Source organism: Colias croceus, chromosome 12, assembly GCF_905220415.1.
Source record: "Colias croceus chromosome 12, ilColCroc2.1".
In the NCBI taxonomy this organism is placed as follows: Eukaryota; Metazoa; Arthropoda; class Insecta; order Lepidoptera; family Pieridae; genus Colias; species Colias croceus.
In genome coordinates, this window is record NC_059548.1 from 7,338,689 (window position 1) to 7,352,556 (window position 13,868).

The 13,868-nt window shown below is 32.1% G+C and overlaps 1 long non-coding RNA gene across 1 annotated transcript; it reads left to right on the top strand.

Annotated features, from left to right (window-relative positions):
• Positions 1–698: 698 nt before the first annotated feature.
• On the top strand, positions 699–12,143 carry LOC123696367. The gene is made up of 2 exons (XR_006752065.1): positions 699–896; positions 10,538–12,143. It is a non-coding gene; the product is annotated as an uncharacterized LOC123696367 (long non-coding RNA).
• The last annotated feature ends 1,725 nt before the right edge of the window (positions 12,144–13,868 follow it).

A 13,868-nucleotide genomic window follows, 5' to 3' on the forward strand; every position in this document is an offset into this window, starting at 1 on the left:
ATAAACAATAAAAAATCATACTAGTAAGCACCTACCTAATATAATAAATAAAAAGATTTAAGTTTACTTTACATAATATTCAGAACCGTGATATGCTTATGGAAACTTTCATAAACCATAAGTAAGACATTATAACAAGAGAATGTCCATTAGGAAAAACTGTCGAATAAAAACTCTAGATAGAGACTCAAATATTACGGCAGGTACACAGTATTTTCAATGTAGAGAATGTAAGTCACAATCAAAAATGAGAAAAGTGTCTCTATCGAAATATAGGTACTGTGTTGTAAGAATATATAAAAATAGTAGAGTATATATACTACTTATTAATTCACCAAATGGAAATATAGAGCAGAGATAGGCTGATAAAGAAGTTGAAACAGTAGGAGCAGTTTAAACGCGAACTTTCTTTTGTCTCTTTCAATGCATAGTGACGAAATCTATTAAATCAAAAATGAATGTAACAAGTGTGAAGGTAACAGAACGGTCAGGCGCGTTTGCAAGGTCTCGTGTCGTCGAACCGTCAAAAAGCGCGGATAAGATTGACGGAGCCAGCGCATTGGTGCATATCGAGAAGAGAAAACGCCCGCGTCGATGAAACATATTCGCGGGACGCTAATATTTCAGAAGCGAACGTGTGTCCGCCCCTCCACAGTATGACAGTGACCCAAATGGAGCGCCGGCGCACTCAGTTCCGTGAGCGCGCGACAGCCTGGTTGACGCACGCGCCACTTCACACTGTGCTATCGCGGAGTCCTATTCGCTGCCGGCAATCGTTCTAGTGAAATTTACTAATGAATATTACCGTGTACAATACAGTGAAGCCAGTGTGTGACTACCGCATGGAGCCCGCATATGGAACATTTTTTATCACAAGTGGATTATGACCTTCCAAGGTAAGAGGACGCTCGAAACGTGAATTGACAGTTTCGTTCGCAAAAAAAAATAATTAAAATATATATGTGAATTAAATAAATCCAGAAAATATACTTTTCAAAACGACGCCGTCGACAGTCCACGATGCTATGAGTCAGACATATCTCGAATTTTCCTTTTGTGCAAATAATGATATTGAGGGCCGCATCGGCACGTCGCGGAGTCTCGAAGGCGACGCGTCCACCTGGCAACAAGTATCTAGCCTGTTGCTAAGCAGCTCGGTGGCAAAGTTAATGTCTCTGTACCCGGTTTCCCTCGCACCGCAACCTCACCAAGCTAACGGAATCGGATTCCCCACGCCCGAAATTCCGCCGCGGACATTCACGCCGCGTCCGACTGAAATAAATCGCTCTACATTGTTGCCACATTGAAAGAATCATTAGTGTTTCCGCTCTTTTACTTCCAATATCGAACCACTTTATTTGCATTAAATCCTCTAAAACAATAATTGCTTCTGACGTCAGCAAGCCGTCACAAGTAAATTCGTTGGCTCTTGGTGACTGCGGTCAATTACCGTCGATTTAGCATTAAATGTTTAATTCATATTGCTTACATAACCTGTGTGAAAATACAGTAACGCATTTTTATTTCTTGGATGTGCAAATGCATGCTCGTCATAAAGGGCGGGAATGCCCGTACACGTTTAAAAATATAGAGTTTTATATGCGTCGTGTCTATTATAAAATTGCCGTGTAATATAAAATCGTGAGGTGGTTCATAAATTGAATAAAGAAGCAAATGTTGAATGTAGATGATAAAAAATGAAACATACATGTGACGTCTGAGAGACGCGATTGGGCCGTGCCACCGCACCGCCGCGGCCGCCGCGCGCCGTCCGAGCGCTGAACTTTGGCGGCAATGTTACTGATAACAAAACTTCAAATGCAATCAATTTTCTTTCTAAAATTGCTATTCATTTATATTCTAGCATACAATAATTATACCATTTACAAAATACTGAACATTCCCATTGAATTTTTACTTTTAAAAGAAAATTTTCTTAGATGTGACTCTACCAGAATAATCCAGGTGATATTTTTAATGAAACCTATTGCAAAAAGTAAATAAATTTAATGTGATAGAAAATGCAACGTAGTCTATCATAACCAAAAGGAATCCCAATGAAAAACAGATTTAAATGCAAACTATTAAATGTTTCATTTGCCCTGCTGCTGCAATTCAAAGTGTAATGACAAGACCTCTGGGTATAATGTTTCTAACTTTCTAGACACGACCTTACATGTTCCATCTTGTCTTGACTCCCATAAATAGCAATGAATTGAACATGATGAAGTATACAAGTGTATACTTTACACATATATACACAGCACATTAGACTTTCATAGCCCATTATAATGTTATTTTGTACAAGTATATTCCAACATGCGTTGTAGACGCGAGAATTATGGAAGTTTTATAAACAAGCGGAGTTTATCACGAGGTCCCTCGGAGGGCGTCCGCCTTTGGGATTCATGTCCAGACATGTCGCGGTCGTGTGGTGCCAAGCGCCGGTTATCGGTGGTCATTACCTGTTCGCTTTACCCCATTGCCTTGTCTATATCCAGCTAGTATCGTTATTATTTCGTCACTGTTCCTGTTTACGACCTACCGTCACTTTATTTTATATTTTTGTTCACGCCAATTGTAATATGCATTGTCATTGTGTCATCTTAGCGTCTGAGTATTGAACACATCTAATATTAAAATTTGTGTTGTAATTAATATAAACCTGTGCTAAAGAAAGTAATGTGTACTTAAATTATTGCTCATTGTCATTGTGTCATCTTAACGTTTGTCGAAGGAATTAAACTCAAAGCGATACCTAAATGGGAGTTTTTATTCATGGTCCTTCGAGCCGGATATAAGATATAAGATATAATATAACGATACTGGAGAATACTGGCTTTGGAGTTACGACAATATCGAAGTTATGTAAGTTTATTCAGTTCCTTTTTTAGTGTTAGGTATTTGGTCAAAAATGTAAGTATTCGTTTTTTTTTTATTATTGCAGTCTCTATCAAGAGACTTTTTCGAAACACACGTTGCTACTATTAGGGACTAGGGTAGAGAAATAACCTTTTCTTCATCATGGGTATCAAATAAAAAATTGATTTTATAACTAAAATTAAATAAATTTAAAAAAAAATGCTCTACACAATTATTAAGGCTCTACAATTTTCAGAATAACATCTTGTCCCCGTTTTTAAATATTGTTAAAAATTGCTAATTATTTGTTAAATATTCGATAATAATCGCGATTATTTGTATCTCCAAGATAAGTGGGAGGGGAGGATATAAGTGCGTAGTGGTAGAGGCAATCAGAGTCCACGCAGGCCACAGGCCCTACACAATGAATGAGTCACAAAGCCGGTTCTGAATTCTGATCCCCGCGCGTTTAGCACGCGGCACCTATCTCGTGCAAGATCAAATATTCATAAAACGCTTTGCGGATGAGAAACATTTCCGTGATAAACTTACATTATAATCGATAAAATCGTAATAATTCGTGCATTAAATGAGCAGTATAAATTCCTTTTCAATAAGTTATATCCACATGTTATAAGAGTAAAATTCGCAAAATGATGGAAAATTAGACAAAAATATTATTACTTCAGTAATTTAAATGAAATAAAGTATTCGGTGCTTTTAATTTCTAATTAATTTGCATATTCTTTATTGCACATAATTACTTTGATATAAATGGATGATCACGATTAGCGGCTCTTATCGCCAATTCACTGTTATCAATAAATTTTCTGTGACGTTCTTTGTCTACATAGTCTACATATTTACACATATTTTCTCCTTATCAGTCAATATACTTTCTTTCAAGGAGTGCAAAATGTGGTAAGATATAATGATTAAGGCGTTTCTCCACATTATGATAACGCAATTTAGCACTAAAGTAAGATATGTATCTCATTTATTTATTGTTTCAAGTAAAAATATAACAGTACGACCAAAGTATACCTTAGGTAGGTATATAGTATTTATCCGTACAGAAAAGACTTAAAAATTTAAACTTTTCGGTAAAGTTGAAGTGGAATCTAGGATAAACAGCATTCCTGTACTGTTTTCGTGTCCAATGAGCTCATAAAATGGTCATTGGCGGGCAAAATACATCACTCTATCTCAATAATATTAGTATAGGAGGCAGGCGCGTGATTCAGTGGGTGCTGACGTGGGCAGAGTCGTCAGCGAACCAACGTCACTGTGATAGTATCGTCACAGGTATATTTAGATGGAATGTATATAAAATACATCCTCAATTAAAGATTTTGACTTTCCGGAAAAAAAATTGGAACGTATCCAGAATATGCAGCGCAGTTGCCGGTGAATCGGACGATTTAGATAAAACGGTTTCCTTGTCATTAGCATGTTTATCAGCATTTTATGTGACCAAACATTTTTGCGTTTTCAGTCTTAGCGATTCATGCTGAAGTGTTTTAAATATAATTTACTAGGCGTTTTAACTTTTTTACTAAAAGATCTGAAGGTAGTTCTTTAATCTTTTCTCACATTGTATTACGGTGATTGTATAACTTTAAACCCCCATAGAGTATACGATATAAATATCCCATTTAATATGTAAGATTTTAGCTTTTTCTTACTTTTTTGGTTTTCTGCTTTAATAACTCCGCTTTGAAGGGAAATTCATTTAGAAACTGTAAATAGATCTCCACATTGTATTGCACAATGAGGACGTCACTTCGAAAATCTGCTTTGAATACAAAATGTATGGGAAATAAATTGTATGGAGGCGTTTAATGGAAAATTTTTGGATATTTCTCGTTTCGTCGTCTCTTTTTATTTTTAAAAAAATATTTAATAATCTGAATTAATTATCCGTGGAAATGATTTTTCTTTACTTCATTCTTACATACGAAGATTGTGTCTCTACATAATGAATTCAAAGAAAGCTAAATCATTACTTTTGTTTGATTAGATCATTGATCAAGATTAGTCGTTAAGTAAAAATATATCAATGAATAGTTTCCTTTTATTTCACGTAAATTCGCAAGCACAGATAATTACTTAGTAAATTTAAGAAAATAGCAAACAATTCAAAGCATATTGTATGCCTGCAGTTTCTCCCTTCATTAGAAAACTGTATCTTGAATATTAGAAATTTATAACAAGTAATTATTTCAAAAGCTATGAATTCATTTGAGCAGTCATCGTTGCACTAACCTATAGTTTTTTTAACAGTAACGAAAACAGCAGATCCTATTTTTATAATGTACATAATTGTAGGTACAATAGAAAGTTGGCAATAAACACAGCATTGCATGTAATGAGCTGCAACAATGTATCATCAAGAGCAACAGATGAGCCTTGAGGGATAAAATATAACAAGAATACAAGAGTAGATGACAGAAACATGTCGAGATGTTCTTTAGATGATAAAATGTGTTTTTGGAACTATAATAATTATAATTTGACAATTAAACTGAAGTTATGTTTTTACTATGAACAGAAGTTTCTTGGTATGGTCATATTGTACCGATTTGTTTTTCATAATAAATTAATTATAACACAATAACAATTGAACAAAATCAACAATTTATTTCAACGTTTTAACTATGTTATAAAATGAAAATGGAAAAATTTTAATGTTGACATTTTTTATAGAACTAGAGTATTTTTAAAACTACTGACGATAACACATTTACGTAAACCATATTATTCTTACTTAGCCAAATAGGTACCTTGTTTTCAGATAGGGTAAAATTTAGTATGTAGGTACATGTTATTTAATATGACAGGTAATAAAATATAGCCTTTGAGTACGTTACATTTTATAGAAGCCTCATAATAATTATATTCAATTAAAACCACGATCAAAAAGAACAATTTAATTATCACTGGAAAACAAAAAAGCGGTCGTTTGCTACTTTTTCTAGTTATTGATTGACGAGCAATCATTATCATTCTTGAAATGCGACGTGTTGGCGTTCCCTCAGGAATGTGGCCCAAACCTGTTTAACAGCTGTGAGCCGTGATGTAACTTATAACTGATAATTCAGCATGTGTTTGATAATTTTTTATCTATGATGGAACCAAGGTAGATAGCACTGGTTATAAATTATAGGTACATGTAAACTATTAGAAAACGTTAACAACTTAACAAGTAAAAATACTTTGTATCTGCTTCAAGCGAAAAATATTCTAATTCTGCTGTATATAACCTACACAAACTTATTGAAAAAAGTTTGCTGTTACACATTATAATGATCTATCCATACTGCTCTTGGCTCGATTGTAGCTTATTACAGAATCTAGTCTCCCAAGTGTTTCTCGGAAAGATATCGAGAATCGAAAATAGCCTTTCCACCGAGACAGCTGATGGTGACGTCACGTGGCCATCAGCTGGTGCCTGCGTGGCGGTGACAAGTGATTCCTGCACATGACACATGTGATTACTAATAAGTATTATCGTAACATTATTGTGTACTGTTGCCAATAATGTATAACAACTAGGGTGGATTAATGTAGCTTCAAATTCTGGAAGACGCGTCCATTTATTATGAAACGAAACATTTTGTTGAGTTATTATACTTCATAGGTTACTTTTGATATTCTTTCATAAAAATGATAGAATATTAGTATTTGATTCATAATCTCAGCTCCTAAGACATAAATAGGTATAATAATAAATAATTCATTAAAAACAGACATATAAGAAGATAAATTGATATCCTACGATTTATATGGAGTTATTGTAATGAACACAATTGCTTTGAAATTCAATTTGTCCTTAAATCGTAGAGGCAACTGAATGAAATTTTGTTCCATCAATGAAATCAAAAAGTTAAATAAGGTAACTCGTGATAAATACGGCTTTGAAGCCTTATTTTCTTATCCTTGTCGACTTAACTGAGCATGTGTAATATATTTTTTTTTTCAGCCCTTTCTATAACATTTCTATAATCAACAACCGTTTTATGACACATTTCTAGTATGGGAAGTGGCGTATTTTTATTTTCATTTTCATGGCGGTCATCGACCAAATCTTGTTTTTTAAATACAAAATAGTCTAAGGTAAACGCGGGTATTAACGACCCCTCTAAGGCGATTTCAAAATCAACCATATTTTTTAAGTATACTGGTTCTTCTAAAGATTTATAATTTCATTTTATATGCTAGTTTTATGTATAAAAAATGTATTTATTGAAGCAAATACATTCTAATAAAGGATTATCTTGTAAAAAATAATTTACAATGTGACTTAGTCGATTGTTGCTATTACCGACCCATAAAAACGGCTGTGAAGCTATTAACGATTTTTATGCAGCTATTCCCGATCGTATGTGAGAGGAAGCCTTTTTCCAGCAATGGAATGTATAGAAGCTAGTGATGATGATGATTACCGATCTTAATAAAATGAAATAAAAATGCAAATATATTCGTATTTTTTTATTGTAGTTATTTTTAATAAAACAAATGAGTACTTTTTAGTAATGAACTAAATAATTATAAACTTTTAAATTAATCAACATAATACTATTAATGTACATATATTAAATTAAGGATTTCAAACTCTAGGATATTTCGTTATGCTATTTGATTGATTGCTTCGGCGAGTTGTGTTTTACTGAATACTTTTCGCCGCTTTCGTGGCTCCATATTTCTGGAAAAAATATACCTAATTATATGTTTTATGTTAATTTAACCTAAAAAAAAATATAATTTTTAATAGGCACCTATTATGTCATAAAAATAATAAAAATATATTTGCACGCTCAATTACGAGCAGAATGTTTAAGGATCAATATTATCTGTATATACAAACATCTTTATTCTACATTCTGCAAATAAAGCAATTTGAATTTGAATTTGTAGATGAGAAACTAAACAATCTATATTCGATCGGTAATAGCTTCCTATAGTTGCTATTGCCGACCCACATGGGTCGGTAATAAAGTATGTAAGTATAAACCTAAATTGTATTACCGACCCATAAAAAAATGGTTATTTTAATTCATTTGACCATCAGACTATAAAATAGATTATAATTGATTAATGTCATACAAAATATGAACAAATGCATATTGTTTAAACAAAAAAAAAAACAATGATTTACTACTGTAACTATTCGATAGGGATCCCCGAAAATATCATAATTTTGTATAAATTGACAACGCTAAAAGACACAACACTAGACAAAAAAGTTTAGTCGCTAATAGATTTTTATGAAGACTCATAGCTTAGATTTAAACTGGTCCATAAAACCACTTGTGTTAGTGTGATATAATAACATAAAAGAAAATAAAACAAAAAGTTACGTTGCTGCCATTGCCGACTTACGGGTCGTTGATACCTGCCACGACTTAAACTGGTGAAGCTAACACCGTCCCATTTTAATTTAAAGTTTTATCGTTTCAAATTACTTTTTATTAATAAAATGTTGTAAGAAATGAAAAGTTGACACTTAAATGCATTGACATTTAGTAATATAAATTAAAGTATAGATGTCATTTGTTTGTAAATGTCTTAAAAAGATACTCACAGTACTTACCCGAAGGAACAACGGAACAGTACGACACGTCCTGCTTCCACGCTACCCCGCAGCAACTTACGCATTTTAACTCTTTTTTGCTCAGTTACTCACTCTAACGTTAAAGTATACGATGCTCAAGTAATACATTCGTGTATAACTTTGCCTACCTATAGCTAGAATAGTTCTGGAAACGTTTAAATTTCGAATTACTTTTATAGGTCGGTAATACCTTCAGATTTTCGATGGGTCGTTGATAGCTGCGTTTACCCTAATAGGCAAATTCAATTTGACGTTGGATAAAGTTTTTTTATGTGGCGATGAAATAAAAACTTACTTTGTGTGATTAACTGTTGTTATTAGAATTTAACTCGTAAATTAACTGTTGTTATTCCATGAAACAAGAATTGAGTAACCAATAGACTCATCTTGTTATTGTTGTCTGAGCCAATTTCACGTTATTTAGAATAACAGCTTGAAGGTATGTTGAGTCAATGAGGAATGAGTCGAATTAGACAATTCAGTTTACAAGTACATATTACTTACATTCCAATTATCGAGTCCAAATCTCTTTCATGAAATATGAAATGAATATGGAAATTAGTACAGTACCTAGGTAAATGAATATTTTATTTTCTGACAACCTTAGTTTTATAACTGGCATATTTTAATGACTGGAAAAAGCCCATAAAAAATCTAAAATATTCCTTACAGCATTTTATAAAGACGCATTTATGGGGAGATTGCAACGTCGTCGCGACTAATGAGTGCTGGATCGTATCAGGCGTTGCGATCGATCTAAAAATAGACCCTATATTTAGAACTTGCATGCTGTTAGCGTATGTCCGTGGGACATTTTTTTGTTTTTCTTTTTTATACCCTTTTCCACATCAACGGAAATCTTTTATTTTTGGTAGGTATTATTTAGAATAGAATTTGATAGAAATTTACAATATCAACATTTTTTTTAAGTATTTTAATCTTATACCTATTTGAAAATTGTAAATTAAATGCCGATTTTATCTTAACTTGAATATTTACATTGTTTAAATAGATATTATGTCTGTCGAACTTTATTTTTATGTAGATATTATATTATATTATTTATATTATAAAAAAATGAATTTTTATGTTGGTTTTTAACTTTTTATGTATTTTAATTTAATATTTTAAAATTGTAATTTTTGTATGCCGATTTTACTTTAATATGACTGACATTAGTTTTTAAATAGATATTTTATTGATAATAGTTAAACGTTATCTTGTGTATTTATCAGTTTTTTTTTTAATGCTCATAAGTCATAACCGTTTTTCAAAGGCATGTGGTGTTAGCCTGTAAGTACCTAATTGTTACACTTGATACGTTAAATTGTATTTTTCCTTTTATGCCATATATAGTAAAAATCTAAAATAAAGTAAATAAATAAATAATAACATATTTTTAATGCTTTACAAAATTGTATCAGTCAGGAACGTCATCTCTATAAGTTTTATACTACCCCTAGATACGTAATTAATAATAGTCAAAACTGTTTAACTACGTAAAAGTAGGAATGCGTATGCCCCTCATATTTACCACCTTAACTAATGGGCAAATCAAATAAATTAGCTAGTAGTTTGAAAACAATAAATACAACACATTCTTCAACAAAACAATCCGAGCTGTAATACGAGTAATGCAAAATGCTGACGCCTAGATAATTGTAGGTAATAATACTTACCACTACTGTTCATGTAAAATAGCTTGAGTCAGAACATTCGGGTGACATCATAGAGCAAAGCGATCAAATTGACGCCATTCATACCTTGTTTGCGAACTATTCCACGAATCGCGCAAATTAAGTCATATCGATGTTCGGTTTTGAATATTCAGCATTACAAGATAACTTGCTATTGAAATAGACACATTTCCATAATATTTTCTAACGAACATGCAAGAATAACATCTCAGTTTTAAGAATAGGTAGATTTGATTGTCATGCTCATTCCTAGAAAGAACTTTCTGAATGACAAACTTACATGCAACGTATATGCAGTTTATTTCTCGATGAAATGAAACCTTTTGCAAAAATGTTTGACCATTTCCTTTTATTTTTGTTACAGGTCAATCAAGATATAATCATCAGAAAACGAGGAGTGTTTTAGAAAAAGCAATCAACAATCAACAATTTGGTAAAAATAGGAATATAACGTTATAGCAGGCTTTAGCAGGCTTTTTAACATTTGGTCACGGATGAATTCTACACATACCCGTGGCCCTGTCGTTGATGCGGCTTGACGGAACACAGTGGGGTTTTGGTCGGTAGGAATCCGACATAACCCACGGCCTCTTCCCCGGAGGATATATGCAAGATTTCCCCACTAAAAAAAAAGGCTTTTTAGCATTTCATCGAATGTAACTTATTTTTAGTCCAAATAAATATTGTAGTTATAAAACTCTATAAATATCACAATCTTAACAAGTGTTTAGGCGAATGAATAATATAGGTACTCTTGGCGAGGGCGACGTAATTTCTCGGTCGAGGCTAACAAGCGTGCTCAATCTTATCTTTCGAAGAACTAAATCAATATTAAAATAAAATCAAGTAAGAATAAACTGAATGGAAGATACGTGTTTGCTTGATCATTAATATAGAAACATCTTTTTCCATTATTTGAAATTATGACTTAACATTCATGAAACCCACACTTTTCAAACAGAAAAGTTCATACCTCATGTCTTTGAGTTGGCTCTATGTTTTTTTAAATAGAGTTTCGTCGCTAAATGTCCAATGAAAATATTAATCAATTATTATCTCTTCTACGAATAATGCTCTTATCATATTCCCAAATAATATGACTAACTGATAGGAAATTAAATATAATTACATATTCCTCTTATTGTCATGAGAAGAGCATAAAAATATTAAACTCAATCACCTCATGTACGCGACCTGCATATGAAATAAGGAGTGAATAAACGGAAGGACATGACCACCATAACTGAGGTCAATATAACCGACTTAAATTTGTTTTCCGAGAACTAATTGACTTTAAAATCTGTCTTCGTGATTTAAGTGATTCTATTTATAAGAGGGGGGGCATTATATATTATCGAGATATTTCTTTCCTTCGTAATAATAATGGAAAATATTGCTTTAAAAACAACCTCATATTTTTATTTAAAAGAGCATGAATATAATCTGACAGCTTGCACATTTAGTACCTAAAGTAGAGTAAACAAGTGTTCTCGTTTTAAAAATAAACATTTCATTTCCGTCTTTACATTATTTGCCAAGTAAAAAGAAGTATAAAATCATCAGTAAATTTATATGTTACTTAGAGTTGTTACTTTGTGAATGTTCTTAGATTCAAATTGGACATCTAGAATCGTGAATTTTATCGTATAAAAAGCGGCATAAAATATAATGGCGGGCTGAAGTGATGACGCTCAACTTGGTCTGGGTTAACGACACCTGACTCACCGCTGAAGCTCCACAATGTGGACTCTTCACATATCCCTACTTTGTATTTGTTATAAACATGCTATAAAATAGAGGAATCCTGTATTATTTGATTTCTAGAAAAGGGTATGATAATAACATAATACCTAATATCTCGCGTCAGAGTTTTTCAAAGGTTAAGCTAAATTTTATATTATTGTTTTTATTCCTCCTGCTTTAGTGCAGTTATTGTAATATTGTAGTGTATTAAAATAAAATAAGTGAAACTGACTTTGTATTAATAACTAATGCAAAATATTAAAAAATACGTTACCTATATCTAGGTACCTACCTACTTACTAGATAAAAGTTGCATGTTAATTATTATTAAACGAAAGAGTTACTAATTGCTATTTGTTACGCTTAAATATTATGATTTATTATACACTAAAATAATATTAAATTTGCATAGTTAATTTTATTTCTTTATTTTAATTTTATGGGGCATCAAGCCTGTTTAAAAGTATTTCGTGAAAAAATACCGTTCTAAAATCTGGTTTAATTTATTTTTGGACTACAGTAATACATATACCAATCCGATGCCAACTTAATTTATGCATGTTGTAATATGACTCGTTAAGTTAACCTGTTGCAAACTTTTAATATTGAAACATTAGTAATTCTAGTAATGGATTATAAGATAGAGAATAGAGAGAGAGATTGGACGAATTTATTATGAAAATTGAAACGCCATTATTTTATTTGTCAGTTTGTTAATGGTATTCCCTTTATTTACATAAAAATATAACCGGCGACCTCCAAAACGAAAGTTGTACAGCAAGTTAGTGAGTCACCAGTCACCATGCTGACCCGTTGGGTGAGGCGGGGCCTAACTAATTGCATGTGATTGCTACTTATAATAAATAATAATATTCTGGAGAAATCCATTACTGGAAACGCGTTCGTTTTGGGCAAATATTATCACGTGTTTAGTTAGCAAAATTTTGATTTAAAATTAGAAATAGAAATACGAAGTCTTTTACTGATTCTTGGGGTGTTTTGAATTTTGATGATGCTTGTAGTAGATATATTTTGGAGCAGTATTTTTAATGATTGATTACAATAACAAAGCATTTAGTATGACAATTTAATAAAATATTCGACAAAAAGTTTCATTAACTTCTAATTATTATTTTCATAATATAATAAACTTTACATCTGCATCTGTGTAAACGCTGCAAAGCAATTAAATGAATTTTATTATCCTGATACGAAATGGATTTAGTTAGAAATACAATGAAGTAAATTTGAATTGGCTCCGATTCGCCATATTAAGGACCCACTCTGAGTCAGACAGGGTTTGATTAATGCATTTGAACAAAAAATGAAAACATGAAACGCATCTCAAGGTTTTAAGATTTGTGGTTAAAATAAAAGCCACCACTGTATCGCCTGAATAATATATTATTAAGTTTGTTTTAATTCAGTGTATTTGTTCAAAAAATTCCATACCTCCGAATTCCTTCTTTTAGCAGGATTGTCTTACATCGCGGTGCTACGCCGTAGCTCTGTATAATGACCGTAGAGTCAATATTACGATGTTGTTTTTCCGTTCGTCGCGGTTGTTGAGCTTTATTTAATATTATTAATAATTTGTTAATTAAAAAAAAGAAATTGTAACTAATTACATTAATGTTTTGATTAACAATAGTATTATTTAATATTAATAATTACGATAGGAAAATACATTGCATTATAAAAATACAGAAGGGTGATTAATTATAAACATTGAACAAAACTTTGGTCTCCTTTCAAAATTCGCTTATGATAGGTGGTGGTAGATTTACTGTTTGTCTATAAAAATGTGGAATATTTCCAAACGTTCAATAATACGCAAGTATTTTAAAATTGGTCATCATCTATAAAACTAGATAGGCCTAATAGTTAGAGTCCATATTGAATTTCCACGAAGTAAATTCAAACAACGCAGGCGTCGGAGTTGACGTCATTTC